The 16,437-nt window shown below is 38.6% G+C and overlaps 1 protein-coding gene across 3 annotated transcripts in view; it reads left to right on the plus strand.

Moving 5' to 3' along the window:
- Positions 1 to 16,437, plus strand: part of LRRC4C (leucine rich repeat containing 4C) — a 1,217,740-nt gene that overhangs the window by 1,047,148 nt on the left and 154,155 nt on the right. The gene's annotated exons all lie outside the window — the stretch shown is intronic.

A 16,437-nucleotide genomic window follows, 5' to 3' on the forward strand; every position in this document is an offset into this window, starting at 1 on the left:
CAAGTTCATTTCCTGGCACTCCATCTCCTACCCTGCCACACTTTCTCCTTAAACTCCAGCCCCTAAAGTATTTGCCGTTCTCCTAAAGTACAAACAATGAATGTTTGTCAAATTCAAACTCAGGTCTATATGATTCCAAACTTACTGCTCTGGGCCCTATTCCATGTTCTTTCCTTGGATCAAGCATATCCTTTTTCTGAATATACGTGAATCCTTTCTAAAAATGTAACCATCTCTGGGAAATAATGAAAAGTTCCTAATACTTTTTCTGTATATACAGAACCTACCAAATTTGGTACTCGATAAAATTTTGTTAAATAAATGAATGGATTGGATTAGGTTGAACTAAATTGTTAATTAGCACCTATATGCAATTTTTTTATTTAGGATCTTGCTTACTGCAGAAGAAAAACACACAAGATGATAACATACTTTTGTCACTCTCTAACCCTAGAGGTAAAAGAAACAGAATTGAGAAGAGAAGTAAAGAAAATTCAGTGGCCTTTTAAATGTAGCCACTAAAATCAGTAAGAACAGTAAAAAAAAAAAAAAATGGAGGCATCATTAATAAAAATTAAAGTAAGAAATTAAATTCTAACATAGCATACTATTTTTCAGTATTCTTGACTCATCCAGTTTATTAAGATATAATTGACACATTACGTTGTGTAAGTTTACGGTGTACAATATGATGATTTCAAAGATATATATATATTGTGAAATGACTACCACAATAAAGTAACACCTCCATCACTCCGCATAATTCCATTTTCTTTGTGTGTGTATTGTGAGAACATTTAAAATCTACCCTCTTAGCAACTTTCAAGTAAATGATACATTATTGTTAACTACAGTCACCACACATTAGATCCCTGAAACAGTCATCTTATAACTGGAAGTTTTACCCTTTGACCAACATCTCCTCATTTCTCCTACCCTCAGATCCTGGCAACATCATTCTACTCTGTTTCTATGAGTCTGGCGTTTTTAGATTCTACTTATAAGTGAGATCATACAGTGTTTGTCTTTCTCTCTCTGACTTATTTCATTTTGCATAATGCCTTCGAGGTCCATCCATGTTGTCTCAGATTCCCTTTTCTCATAACCAAATAACATTCCATTACATATATATATATATTTTTTTTCTTTATCCATTCATCTGTCAATGGACACTTAGATTGTTTCCACATCTTGGCTATGGTAAGTAACGCTACAATGAACATGAAGGTGCAGGTATCTCTTCAACATCCTGATTTCATTTCTTCCATATATATACCCAGAAGTGGAATTGATGGATCACATGGTAGTTCTATTTTTAACATTTTGAGGAACCTTTATACTGTTTTCCATAGTAACTGTACCAATTTACATTCCCACCAACAATGTACAAGGGTTCCCTTTTCTCCCTACACTGGCTAACACTTGTTACTCTTGTCTTTTTGATAATGGCCATTCTAACAGGTGTTATTTGTGTTTCCCTGATGATTAGTGATGTTGAACATCTTTTCACACACCTGTTGCCCATATGTATGTCTTCTTTAGAAAAAATATCTGTTTAGGTCCTCTGCGGTATGACACAATTGTTATCCTAGTGAAAATATGAACTTCCATAAAAATTCATAAAATTTTAATAAAAATTATTTTCAGGCAGATTGTCAGCTTAAGGTTTCAGTAAAATGTTAAACACTCAATCCATCAAGAGTCCCCCAGTGTTTACTCTGTTCAAAAAGACCACAAGTCCATACACACTTCACGATGTTCACCTACAACAGGGATATTTGTTTTATATCTCGTTTCCCTATAAACTCCCATAATTGTTGATGAGTTTAAAGATCCCCTCCTATTTTGAAAGTCAACTCTGAGCAATATATCTTGTATATATTATACAAGAGATATATATCTCTTATATATCTATTCCTGGTGTTTGGAGAATTATTTCATTCAAGCAATAAAGGTGTTTCCATTTTCTGTGTAAATACAATAAATTATTTTTTAAATCTGCAACCTCTCCTAGACAGTCATTTACTTCCCTAGAAAGTGCTGTGCATGTTAGAAACCTGGATATTTAAAAAGGCAGATTGTTGACCATTATTAGAATCATGCGCCACTAAATCAGCTGGAGGCCTAGAACCACAGATGTACTCATGCATCTTCAAAGGGAAGAGAAATGAATTTTGAAATCTAGGAACTTCATTTCCTGGAAACACAATAGTAGCATGGTGGGGAAAACAAGGCTATCATTTCTTGAATCTGCACTGCATGGTTAATGCTGAAATAAAGTGACATGCTTTAGGAGTTGTTTAGTATCAAGTGCTGATTTCGTGAAATCAAATGCAGCTGTCTTCCCAAATTACACAACTAGATTCACACCAAGTACTAATTCCTGGTGGAGTTTTTTTTTTTTTTTTTAACATACTTATTGGAGTATAATTGCTTTACAATGGTGTGTTAGTTTCTGCTGTGTCAAAAGGGAATCACCTATACGTATACATATATCCCCATATCCCTTCCGTCTTGCGTCTCCCTCCCACCCTCCCTATCCCACCCCTCTAGGTGGACAAAAAGCACCGAGCTGATCTCCCTGTGCTATGCGGCTACTTCCCATTAGCATCTATTTTACATTTGGTAGTGTATATATGTCCATGCCACTCTCTCACTTTGTCTCAACTTACCCTTCCCTCTCGCCATGTCCTCAAGTCCATTTTCTCCATCTGCGTCGTTATTCTTGTCCTGCCCCTAGGTTCTTCATAAACTTTTTTATTTTTTTTTAGATTCCATATATATGTGTTAGCATGCAGTATTTGTTTTTCTCTTTCTGACTTACTTCACTCTGTATGACAGACTCTAGGTCCATCCACCTCACTACAAATAACTCAATTTCATTTCTTTTCATGGCAGAGTAATATTCCATTGTATATATGTGCCACACCTTCTTTATGCATTCATCTGTCGATGGACACTTAGGTGCTTCCATGTCCTGGCTATTGTAAATAGAGCTGCAATGAACATTGTGGTACATGACTCTTTTTGAATTATGGTTTTCTCAGGGTATATGCCCAGTAGTGGGATTGCTGTGTTGTATGGTAGTTCTATTTTCAGTTTTTTAAGGAACCTCCATACTGTTCTCCATAGTGGCTGTATCAATTTACATTCCCACCAACAGTGCAAGAGGGTTCCCTTTTCTCCACACCTCTTCAGCATTTATCATTTGTAGATTTTTTGGTGATGGCCATTCTGACCAGTGTGAGGTGATACCTCATTGTAGTTTTGATTTGCATTTCTCTAATGATTAGTGTTGTTGAGCATCATTTCATGCGATTCTTGGAAATCTGTGTACCTTCTTTAGAAAAATGTCTGTTTAGGTCTTCTGCCCATTTTGGATTGTGTTGTTTGTTTTTTTGATACTGAGCTGCATGAGTTGATACTGATACAAGCATGAGCTGCTCGTATATTTTTGAGATTAATCCTTTATCAATTGCTTTGTTTGCAAATATTTTCTCCCATTCTGAAGGTTGTCTTTTCTTCTTGTTTATGTTTTCCTTTGCTGTGCAAAAGCTTTTATGTTTCATTAGGTCCCATTTGTTTATTTTTTTTAATTTCCATTTCTCTAGGAGGTGGGTCAAAAAGGATCTTGCTGTGATTTATGTCAAAGAGTGTTCTGCCTATGTATTCCACTAACAGTTTTATACTCTCTAGCTTTACATTTAGATCTGTAATCCATTTGGAGTTTATTTTTGTGTATGGTGTTAGGGAGTGTTCTCATTTCATTCTTTTACATGTAGCTGTCCAGTTTTCCCAGCACCACTTATTGAAGAGGCTGTCTTTTCTCCATTGTATATTCTTGCCTCCTTTATCAAAAATAAGGTGACCATAGGTGCATGCGTTTATCTCTGGGCTTTTTATCCTGTTCCGTTGATCTATATTTCTGGTTTTTTGCCAGTACCATACTGTCTTGATCACTGTACCTTTGTAGTATAGTCTGAAGACCAGAGCCTGATTCCTCCAGCTCCATTTTTCTTTCTCAAGATTGCTTTAGCTTTTCTGGGTCATTTGTGTTTCCATACAAATTGTGTAATTTTTTGTTCTAGTTCTGTGAAAAATGCCAGTGGTAGTTTCATAGGGATTGCACTGAATCTGTAGATTGCTTTGGGTAGTATAGTCATTTTCACAATGTTGATTCTTCCAATCCAAGAACATGTTATATCACTCCATCTGTTTGTATCATCTTTAATTTCTTTCATCAGTGTCTTATAGTTTTCTGCATACAGGTGTTTTGTCTCCTTAGGTAGATTTATACCTAGGTATTTTATTCATTTTGTTGCAATGGTAAATGGGAGTGTTTCCTTAATTTCTCTTTCAGATTTTCATCATTAGTGTATAGGAATGGAAGAGATTTCTGTGAATTAATTTTGTATCCTGCTACTTTACCACATTCATTGATTAGCTCTAGTAGTTTTCTGGTAGCATATTTAGGATTCTCTATGTATAGTATCATGTCATCTGTAAACAGTGACGGTTTTACTTCTTCTTTTCCTATTTGGATTCATTTTATTTCTTTTTCTTCTCTCATTGCTGTGGCTAAAACTTCCAAAACTATGTTGAATAATAGTGATGAGAGTGGGCAACCTCGTCTTGTTCCTGATCTTAGTGGAAATGGTTTCAGTTTTTCACCACTGAGGACGATGTTGGCTGTTGGTTTGTCATATATGGCCTTTATCATGTTGAGGTAATTTCCCTCTATGCCTACTTTCTGGAGAGTTTTTATCATAAAAAGGTGTTGAATTTTGTTGAAAGCTTTTTCTGCATCTATTGAGATGATCATATGATTTTTCAACTTCAATTTCTTAATATGGTTTATCACATTGATTGATTTGCGTATATTGAAGAATCCTTGCATTCCTGTGATAAACCCCACTTGATCATGGTGTATGATCCTTTTAATGTGCTGCTGGGTTCTGTTTGCTAGTATTCTGTTGAGGATTGTTGCATCTATGTTCATCAGTGATATTGGACTATAGTTTTCTTTTTTTGTGACACCTTTTTCTGGTTTTGGTATCAAGGTGATAGTCGCCTCATAGAATGAGTTTGGGAGTGTTCCTCCCTCTGCTATATTTTGGAAGCATTTGAGAAGGATAGGTGTTAGCTCTTCTCTAAATGTTTGATAGAACCTGCCTGTGAAGCCGTCTGGTCCTGAGGTTTTATTTGTTGGAAGATTTTTAATCACAGTTTCAATTTCAGTGCTTGTGATTGGTCTGTTCATATTTTCTATTTCTTCCTGGTTCAGTCTCAGAAGGTTGTGCTTTTCTAAGAATTTGTCCATTTCTTCCAGGTTGTCCATTTTATTGGCAAAGAGTTGCTTGTACTAATCTCTCATGATCCTTTGTATTTCTGCAGTGTCAGTTGTTACTTCTCCTTTTTCATTTCTAATTCTATTGATTTGACTCTTCTCCCTTTTCTTCTTGATGAGTCTGGCTAATGGTTTATCAATTTTGTTTATCTTCTCAAAGAACCAGCTTTTAGTTTTATTGATCTTTGCTATCGTTTCCTTCATTTCTTTTTCATTTGTTTCTGATCTGATCTTTATGACTTCTTTCCTTCTGCTAACTTTGGGGTTTTTTGTTCTTCTTTCTCTAATTGCTTTAGGTGTAAGTTTAAGTTGTTTATTTGAGATGTTTCTTGTTTCCTGAGGTAGGATTGTATTGCTATAAACTTCCCTCTTAGAACTGCTTTTGCTGCATCCCATAGGTTTTGGGTCATCGTGTTTTCATTGTCATTTGTTTTTAGGTATATTTTGATTTCCTCTTTGATTTCTTCAGTGATCTCTTGGTTATTTAGTAGTTTATTGTTTAGCCTCCATGTGTTTGTATTTTTTACAGAATTTTTCCTGTAATTGATTTCTAGTCTCATAGCGTTTTGGTCGGAAAAGATACTTGATACAATTTCAATTTTCTTAAACTTACCAAGGCTTGATATGTGACCCAAGATATGGTCTATTCTGGAAAATGTTGCATGAGCACTTGAGAAGAACGTGTATTCTGTTGTTTTGGGACGGAATGTCCTATAAATATCAAGTAAGGCCCTCCTGTTTAATGTATCATTTAAAACTTGTGTCTCCTTACTTATTTTCATTTTAGATGATCTGTCCATTGGAGAAAGCAGGGCATTAAAGTCCCCTACTATTATTGTGTTACTGTCGATTTCCCCTTTTATGGCTGTTAGCATTTGCCGTATGTATTGAGGTGCTCCTATGTTGGGTGCATAAATATTTACAATTGTTATGTCTTCTTCTTTGATTCACCCCTTGATCATTATGTAGTGTCCTTCTTTGTCCATTGTAAAAGTCTTTGTTTTAAAGTCTATTTTGTCTGATATGAGAATTGTTACTCCAGCTTTCTTTTGATTTCCATTTGCGTGGAATATTTTTTCCATCCCCTCACTTTGTCTGTATGTGTCCCTAGGCCCGAAGTGGGTCTCTTGTAGACAGCATATATACGGATCTTGTTTTTGCATCCATTCACTCAGTCTGTGTCTTTTGGTTAGAGCATTTAATGCATTTACATTTACGGTAATTATAAATGTGTATGTTCCTATTACCATTTTCTTAATTGTTTTGGGTTTGTTACCGTATGTCTTTTCCTTCTCTTGTGTTTCCTTCTTAGAGAAGTTCCTTTAGCATTTGTTGTAAAGCTGGTTTGGTGGTGCTGAATTCTCTCAGCTTTTTCTTGTCTGTAAAGGTTTTAATTTCTCCTTTGAATCTGAATGAGATCCTTGCTGGGTAATCTTGGTTGTAGGTTTTTCCCTTTCATCACTTTAAAAATGTCCTGCCACACCCTTCTGGCTTGCAGAGTTTCTGCTGAAAGATCAGCTGTTAACCTTATGGGGATTCCCTTGTATGTCATTTGTTGCTTTTCCCTGGCCACTTTTAATATTTTTTCATTGTATTTAATTTTTGATAGTTTGATTAATATGTGTCTTGGAGTGTTTCTCCTTGGACTTATCCTGTATGGGACTCTGTGTGCTTCCTGGACTTGATTGACTATTTCCTTCCCCATATTAGGGAAGTTTTCAACTATAAACTCTTCAAATATTTCTCAGTTCCTTTCTTTTTTTCTTCTTCTTCTGAGACCCCTATAATTCAAATGTTGGTGCATTTAGTGTTGTCCCAGAGGTTTCTGCAACTGTTCTTAATTCTTTTTTCTTTATTCTGCTTTGCGTTAGTTATTTCCACTATTTTATCTTCCAGGTCACTTATCCGTTCTTCTGCCTCAGTTATTCTGCTATTGATCCCATCTAGGGTATTTTTAATTTCATTTATTGTGTTGTTCATCATTGTTTATTTGCTCTTTAGTTCTTCTAGGTCCTTGTTAAACGTTTCTTGTATTTTCTTCATTCTACTTCCAAGATTTTAGATCATCTTTACTATCTTTACTCTGAATTCCTTTTCAGGTAGACTGCCTATTTCCTCTTCACTTGTTTGGTCTGGTGGGTTTTTACCTTGCTCCTTCATCTGCTGTGTATTTCTCTGTCTTCTCATTTTGCTTATCTTACTGTGTTTGGGGTCTCCTTTTTGCAGGCTGCAGGTTTGTAGTTCCCATTGTTTTTGGTGTCTGCCCCCAGTGGGTAAGGTTGGTTCAGTGGGTTGTGTAGGCTTCCTGGTGGAGGCAACTGGTGCCTGTGTTCTGGTGGATGAGGCTTGATCTTGTCTTTCTCGTGGGCAGGACCACGTCCGGTGGTGTATTTTGGGGTTTCTGTAAACTTATTATGATTTTAGGCAGTCTCTCTGCTAACGGGTGGGGTTGTGTTCTTGTCTTGCTAGTTGTTTGGCATGGGGTGTTCAGCACTGTAACTTGCTGGTCGTTGAGTGGAGCTGGGTCTTAGCACTGAGATGGAGATCTCTGGGAGAGCTTTTGATGTTTGATATTATGTGGGGCTGGGAGGTCTCTGGTAGGTCAATGTCCTGAACTCAGCTGTCCCACCTCAGAGGCTCAGGCCTGACACCTGGCTGGAGCACCAAGAGCGTGTCAGCCACGTGGCTTAGAAGAAAAGGGAGAAAAAAGAAAGAAAGAAAGAAAAAAATATATAAAATAAAATAAAGTTATTAAAATAAAAAAGTAATAAAAAAAAGAAAGAAGAAAGCAACCAAACCAGTAAAGAAATCCACCAATGATAACAAGTGCTAAAAACTATACTAAAAAAAAACCCCAAAAAAGAGACAGAACCCTAGGATAAATGGTAAAAGCAAACCTACACAGACAAAATCACATGAAGAAGCATACACATACACACTCACAAAAAGAGGAAAAGGAAAAATATATATATATATATAAAGGAAGAGAGCAACCAAATTAATAAACAAATCTACCAGTGATAATAAGCTCTAAATACTAAACTAAGATAAACATAAAACCAGAAACAAATTAGATGCAGAAAGCAAACCCCAACTCTATAGTTGCTCCCAAAGTCCACCGCCTCAATTTTGGGAGGATTCGTTGTCTATTCAGGTATTCCACAGATGCAGGTACATCAAGTTGATTATGGAGATTTAATCCACTTCTCCTGAGGCTGCTGGGAGACATTTCCCTTTCTCTTCTTTGTTCATACAGCTCCTGCGGTTCAGCTTTGGATTTGGCCCTGCCTTTGGCATCTGTTCTTCACCCAGACAAGAGAGGGTTAAAGGAGTGGCTGATTAGGGGGCTCTGGGTCCCTCAGGCCAGGGGGAGGGAGGGGTACAAAATGCAGGTGAGCCTGCAGTGGCAGAGGCTGGCATGACGTTGCAACAGCCTGAGGTATGCCGTGTGTTCTCCTGGGGAAGTTGTCCCTGGATAACATGACCCTGGCAGTAGCGGGCTGCACAGGCTCCCGGGAGGCGAGGTGTGAACAGTGACCTGTGCTCGCACACAGGCTTCTTGGTGGCTGCAGCAGCAGCCCTAGCATCTCGTTCCCATCTCTGGTGTCTGCACTGATAGCCGCGGCTTGCGCCCGTCTCTGGAGCTTCTTTAAGCAGTGCTCTGAATCCCCGCTCCTCGCTCACCCTGAAACAATGGTCTCTTGCCTCTTAGGCAGTTCCAGACTTTTCCCAGACTCCCTCCTGGCTAGCTGTGGTGCACTAGCCCCCTTCAGGCTGTGTTCACGCAGCCAACCCCAGTCCTCTCCCTGGGATCTGAACTTCAAAGCCCAAACCTCAGCTCCCAGCCCCCGCCCACCCTGGTGGGTGAGCAGACAAGCCTCTCTCGGGCTGGTGAGTGCCGGTCAGCACCGATCCTCTGTGCGGGAATCTCTCTGCTTTGCCCTCTGCACCCCTGTTGCTGCGCTCTCCTCTGGGGCTCCAAAGCTTCCCCCAACCCACCTCCCATCTCCACCAGTGAAGGGGCTTCTAGTGTGTGGAAACCTTTCCTCCTTCACAGCTCCCTCCCACTGGTGCAGGTCCCGTCCCTATTCTTTTGTCTCTGTTTCTTCTTTTTTCTTTTGCCCTACCCAGGTACATGGGGGGTTTCTTGCCTTTTGGGAAGTCTGAGGTCTTCTGCCAGCATTCAGTAGGTGTTCTGTAGGAGTTGTTCCACATGTAGATGTATTTCTGATGTATTTGTAGGGAGGAAGGTGATCTCCACATCTTACTCCTCCACCATCTTGAAGGTCCCCTCTCCTGGTGGAGTTTTAAAGATACCTTTACAGGCAATTTTCTCCTCAGTGCAAAGACTCCTAATTTAGACAGTACAAAGATGCCAGAATGCAGTTTCTCTGCGCAAATACCACCTTTCTTAGAAACATTTGATATAGGAGATGGTGTTCTACAAGAGCTTGGTTCACCATTTAAAAAGATAATGCCATTTGCAGCAACGTGGATGGACCTAGAAATAATCATACTAAGTGAAGTAAGTCACACAAAGACAAATATCATATATCACCTATAAGTAAAGTCTAAAAATATGATACAAATGAACTTATTTACAAAACAGAAACAGACTCACAGACTTAGAAAATAAACTTACAGTTACTAGAGGGAAAAGGTGGCAGGGGGAGGGATAAATTAGATGTTTGGGATTAACATATACACACTACTATATATAAAGTAGATAGATAATCAACAAGGACCTACTGTATAGCATAGGGAACTCTACTCAATATTCTGTAATAACCTATATATGGGAAAAGAGTCTGAAAAAAATAGATATATGTACATGTATAACAGAATCACTTTCCTGTACACCTGAAACTAACACAACAATGTAAATCAAACACACCCCAATATAAAATTTAAAAAACAAGATTTCTAAAATGTAATTTGGTCTAAATTGATTTAGAATTGGTTGCCAAATTGTCATACAGTTGTTTACTTCAACTTTCTTCTTTTTACTTTAAGTTAGTCCTAGAATATGTCATGTTGCCTAGGGTGGTCTGAGAAAGGAAGTATTATCCCTCAAGATATTCCCCCTTCACTCATGCCCTTCCTTCTCAGACATCTTGATACACTCCTAGAAAGAACATTTTAAGACTACCTTTAAAATCTCGACTCTCTTGATCTCTACATGGCATCTAATAGTCTGATCACCCCTCCATAACTGAGTATATCATTTAGCTAAGCTTTAGCTCTGCCAATCTTTGGGCCATTTTTCTTAGAATGAACCTCATTCTCTATCCTCTTGCTGCAAAACAGGCAATTCTGCACTCATCAGCTGTACACTAACATTCATGAAGCTTTGAACACATGTAGTTTTCTTATGTGAAGTCCTCTGGGACTGCCCTCATGGAGAGGTGGGTACTGCCTCCTCTGCTGCCTCAGTTCTTTACACTTATTTCTGGTAAAATTCTGACCAGATCTTATATCACCATTGCTTGTAATTAGCATACTTATTACCTACCCACTTCCCTGCCACCACCAAGTAAACAGTTTATTCATCCATTTAATCAAAATGTATTTGGATGCCAAAGGGCCAGGCACTGTGCTAAGTAATATGGGTACCAATAAGCGTTCAATTCCAGTACTTCTGTAAGTTGATTAGTAATGCATTTTTTCCCACTTATCTGGAAGGACATCTGTGGTTTTCTCATTTATTCCTAAAAGCTATTCCTAAGAACTATTTATGATTTAGAATATGAATCCCTTGTTCTATGCATTGCAAAAAGTTTTCCCAGTATTGTGTTTTTTGTTATTATACATATTTTTCCTTTATTGTTTCTTCCTTTAAACTTTCTCATCGGTTTTTTGGGGGGTTTTTTTCTTTTTCTTTTTCAGAAGCTAATGGGTACTAGGGAGGGGATGGAATAGATAAGAAGAAAGGCTAGTGCAAAGAGACCGCAGAGGAACTTGAGAATGGTCTTAGTAAAGTAATACAGTGAGAGAACTGGGCAGATGTATGAGCCATTCCTGAATTAGCATCAACAGATGTGATCAGGAAAGTGAAGGCCATCAGAGGAGGCAGTGACAACTTCCATAATACCTGGCACATAATGGGAGGTTAGTACTCATCTCTCGAAATAAACAAGTGACTGACTGAATGCAGAGAATTTCTTTCCTGCAAACCCCAGTAATCAGTAAGGAAACTTGCTGTTTGTAAAGGACAGAAGTTTGTGGTTGATAGTGATGATGACTCTGATTCTTCATTCTTTTGTCATGTAACTTTACAGTGGCCTCCCACTGTAGGTGGCATGATCTGCTCCATTCCTCGATGATGGGTACCAAGTGATTTACTGTAGCCAGTGGGAAGTCGGCAGATTTGATTCATACAGAAACTTGAAAAAGTGCATTCTGCTTGCTCCCTTTGACTTCTGCTTTTGCCAAGAAATTTGCTTGGGTTAAGTTGATGAAGGAAGAGGCACATAGACTGAAGTTGAGTTGTCCCAGTGACTGTAGCTGAGACCATTCTAGATCAGCTATCAGTGAACACAGCCAAGATCAGAAGAGCCACTTAACCAATCCCTGACTGACCTGTAGATTCATGAGAAACAATTAATAATTAGTGCTTTCAGCTACCAATTTTGGAATGGTTTATCATGCAGCAATAGCTAAGTGATATAGAAGTTATAAAGCTCTGATTAAATTATTTTATTCGGTGGCATGCTTTCTTAGTTTCTCTATTTAATAATTGCACTAAGTATCTTCTATTTCTAACATTTTATGTACCACAGTAAAAAGAATAGTCACTAAGAAACAAAAATGTAGACATTTCCTAATATCTTAATTTTAGACATTCATTTATTCAACTATGTACACAGTATTAGAAATACAAAAAATAATGCTCTCATGAAATCGACCATGGTTTGGTGGGAATGTAGACATGAACAAATGATTTGCATCCAATGCAATAAGTAATAATAGGAAACATTCATTAAAACCATGATCTCTGAAACAAAATAACCTGCGTTGAAAATCTTGCCTCTGTCACTTCCTAGCTGGGTGCCCTTACTTAACCACAATTCCATTTGCGTTATCTATAAAACAGGATGGTAATTGTACCTACTTCATAAAATTGTTGGGAGGATTGCCTGCACTGATATCTACCACATACTTAGAACTGTACTTGGCACTCATAAGCTATCATTAAGTGCTAGTTATTATTTAAAAATTTTAAAAGCATGAGGGCACAGTAAAGTAAGACTATATAGGGTGGGAACTGGGTGGAGGGATAGTAGAGGAGATACTTTAAAAAACCATAAATTTGCAAATCTCCTTTTTTGGTGTCTTCATCTATATTTCAAGGAACAAAGAATAGATGACCATTAGGTTATCTTCTAATTCTGAAAGACAGCATTCTTGGAATATTGTCTAACATAACAGATGTAGTAAGTTCTCACTAAATATGGCATTTGATCATTAAAGTAGTTTTCAAAAGAAGTTGGTCTAATGAAGTTAATTCACATGCCATCATTCATTATGCTTGACTTTAGAGGTAAGCTTGATACGATTATCCCACAGGACATCCTGGTCCCTTTTAATAGTGCTGGAAGTGAAAAGGGAATGTCTGTTCCCAGAATTGGTCATGTAAACACTCAAATCTTAAGTATGTGTTGTGCTTGAATAGACTAGCCTACAGCCTGTTAAATCAAATTAATAAACGCAATAGCTGCGTCCATATTTTCTCTGTTTGTAAAGCAAAGTCACGGAGCTCATTCTGTTTGTTATTTTGTATTTCTGATTACAAGATTCTGTCCTCTGCTGTTTGATTATACCAGGTATTATACCAGGTAGAGTCATCAGCACACCAGATTATAGCAGGTACCAGATTATACCAGGTAGAGTCATCAGCGCACGGTGAAATAACGTAATTTTGTTTCCCTACCCAAATGCCTACAAATCAGGAGAGGAGCACAAACATAGAATTCTCGTCCATAGAACAAACCTGCGACATTAGCACTGTGCCCTTCTTCTCCCAAGTCATCTCATTTTAATGGCATCTGTCCTGTCCATGCTTTGAGTAACTAAATGGGCTAATTGGAAGTGTGACAACATGAACAATCCGTTAGTCTCTGGGCAATTATTTCCTCTAAAAGAACTTTTGCAAAGAATTTTACTTAAACACATATGCTGTCCTTGTTGACAGTACCTGACACTCCTACTGAATAAGTGTCTATATTTATGTCATTATTTAACAATTTAGTTTGCGTGTACATTTGTATGACAGTTAGCTTGTTGACTACTTATTTCAATTCTCTTTGAGTAAGATCATTCAGTGACAAATGTGTCAATTTCATTTCACCCATAGGGTTACAAATTCATCTCTGGGATTCAGTGCTGATCATGACAGTCTGCATGTCTGTGACTGTCTTACATGTATTCCCCATGCTTCCCAAACCTAGAAACTGTAGCAAAACTGGAAGAGTTGGAATTGAGTAGATCTAGGTTCAAGACTTGCCTGTGTCTTAACAAGACATATTTACCAAATAGTGGCTTTAGCATCACTTTCCCCATCTTTAAAAATCTCTCAGGGGGTTGTTTTGAGTTTTAAAGTGATGTATATGAGAAGTCAGCAAAAGAAAACCATGCCATATGGATGCCCCCAAAACACAGGTTGAGTCTGAATCAAACAATGACAGCCAAATGGCTAATTCAAGGTCATACAGTGTGAATGGGCGACTGGTGTGGGAAAATAAATCGCAGCTGCTGAATGGGAAGGTAAACAGGAAAGGGAAGATTTTCCTTTTTCTTTTTGGTTAAACAGCACTGATACTTCACTGCTGCTTTGTTTGATAGATTAATTCATTCTGAAAGGCTTTAAAGATGTCTGGTAGGTAGCTAATAATCAGCTTTGAAAAACAATCACTGGTCTTTCCCTTGCTATCAAAGTCCCTAAAAAGAAAATTTTCATTTCAAATGGCTTCTAGCTTACTTCAGAACCAGAAGGTAGATTCCTTTGAAGTTATCTAGAGCAGCTAGTGAAAGCCCTTTTTAATGGTTTATTAGTTGATAAACTGTAATTGGCATATAAGGGTAAGAGCTTCAAAAGACAAATTAAACTTATAGTCAACTGCCCACTAGTGTTTTGAATCAATCAATACAGCATTCTTTTAAAAACAGAAGCAATGCCATTACCCCTCAACAAATTCACATTTTGATGCAATCAATAACTACATCAAAGTTCTCCAAAAAGACAGAAATTAAATAAATCACAGTTCATGTGTAAAGAAAGGCCTTTTCTCTTGCAGGTGCTGACATCTGAAATACATATTAGAGTATGTGCTTAGTACCCAAAGAAATATATAGATGTAGTTCCTTTCATTTTTTAACTCTAAATGAGGAAATACCCATGTACTATAAAGGGAACAGGAAAAAACTAAAAGAACATTTGGTGTGAACTTGGATACGCCTCTAATGTTCCCTCAGTAAAAATTTTCTCCCTTTTGTTGAATGTCACTTCTCATTATGATTTGTAACATAAAGACTCAAATCTCAAGTATATAATGTGCTTTAATAGAGTAGCATACAGCCTATTTAAAACTATTTTCAAACCAAGTACATATTCTGATCTCTCAAAAGTATAGTAAATCAGCATAGAGATCATAGATTATGCAACTTGAAACAGATAAATATTTATTTGCCTTCCTCCCCCAAATATATAATGTTTTGTTGTTTGAATTATCATTCCTCATTTTATCCATTTCATGTCTCAAGGTCACATACCTGAATGGTATAAAATGAGTAAGTATAGCTTAGAGAAAAGGCCTCTGACAATTGTATAGTGGAGAAAGAAACCAACATAAATATGTGATTAATATTATTATTATGCAGGCCCTTCCATCTTTCTAAGACCCAGTGAAGTTGAAATATGCCACCTGCCCCTGCCCCCGCCCCCAACGTGAGTTGGTGGAAAAGCCAACTAGGAGCGAGGGATGTTGGAATTAAGTTGTCAAACTGCCCTGGATGTCTTGTACACACTGAACAGGCCAATTTACTGCAACACTGCATAGGCTGAAGGCTCCTATTTCACCTTTACAGTGTCTCCTCCTGGTGAGATTATCCTGCTGGACCACAGGCTCCCTCCCTGGCAGTATTTCAGCTTCTCCTAGATTTCTTCTCATTAGTCTGTCCTAGGTAATAGTAGTGTTAATCCTTACCTTGTGACCAGCCTGCTTGCCTAGGGAGGGAAGAGGCTCTTGTCCAGCTCTCTGAAAGCAACAGCTTTGTGTGTTTGATATTTTTGAATCCTAGTGGTGACTTGATTTCTATGTCTTCCCCTTTGTAGCTCCAACTCCCGGCTTTCAGGATGAACACAGCCAGGCTTTGAAAAACAAAACAAAACAAAAAATGACTTCTTCCACACGACCGCAGTTTCTTTGCGCGTTACCAACCTCTGAGTATGGGGTGGCTTTGAAACGCAGCTGTTCTAGCTCTGCCCTCCAGGTGGCAGCAGTGCCACACCGCAGGGGCTCCAATCCCCTCCACCCCGACTTCAAGTGTTAATGCAATTGACCAATCAGTGCTAAGATGATGGGAGGTAATTGGGTAATTGTATTTTACTGATCACAAGCAGAAAAAGGGAAAGGAAAAAGGGAAAGAAAGAGGGGCAGAAGAGGGAAGGGGACCGCAGTCTGAGAGGAGATTTGGGGAGCTAGGACCCAAACCGTCAGGACGTGGCACTGGCCGAGAGAAAGGAACTGCCGCCGGCACTGGGAGCGCATTTATTCTTTGGGGGGAAAGGGGGGAGAGAGGAGCGGGCTGGGGAGGAAGAGAGAGTTCCAGCCGAAGTGGATGGAAGGGGACCGGGGTTTCTACCGCGCTGGGAGCCGCGAGCCGGGGCGATGGCGCTAAAGACGGCGCGGAGCAGCTGCGCTCCCGGGAGCGCGTCTCCTCGCGGAGGACTAGCCGGCGTCGGGAAGGTCTGGGCGAAGAGAGACCAACTTGTGGCTCCAGAATGCACCCGACGCAGCTGGAAATGAGATCAAAGCTGCAGTTTCATTCGAGAAGGATGAGAGGAGCCAGCGACTAGGGATTTTTTTTTTTTT

Source organism: Orcinus orca, chromosome 8 (assembly GCF_937001465.1).
Source record: "Orcinus orca chromosome 8, mOrcOrc1.1, whole genome shotgun sequence".
Classification (NCBI taxonomy): Eukaryota; Metazoa; Chordata; class Mammalia; order Artiodactyla; family Delphinidae; genus Orcinus; species Orcinus orca.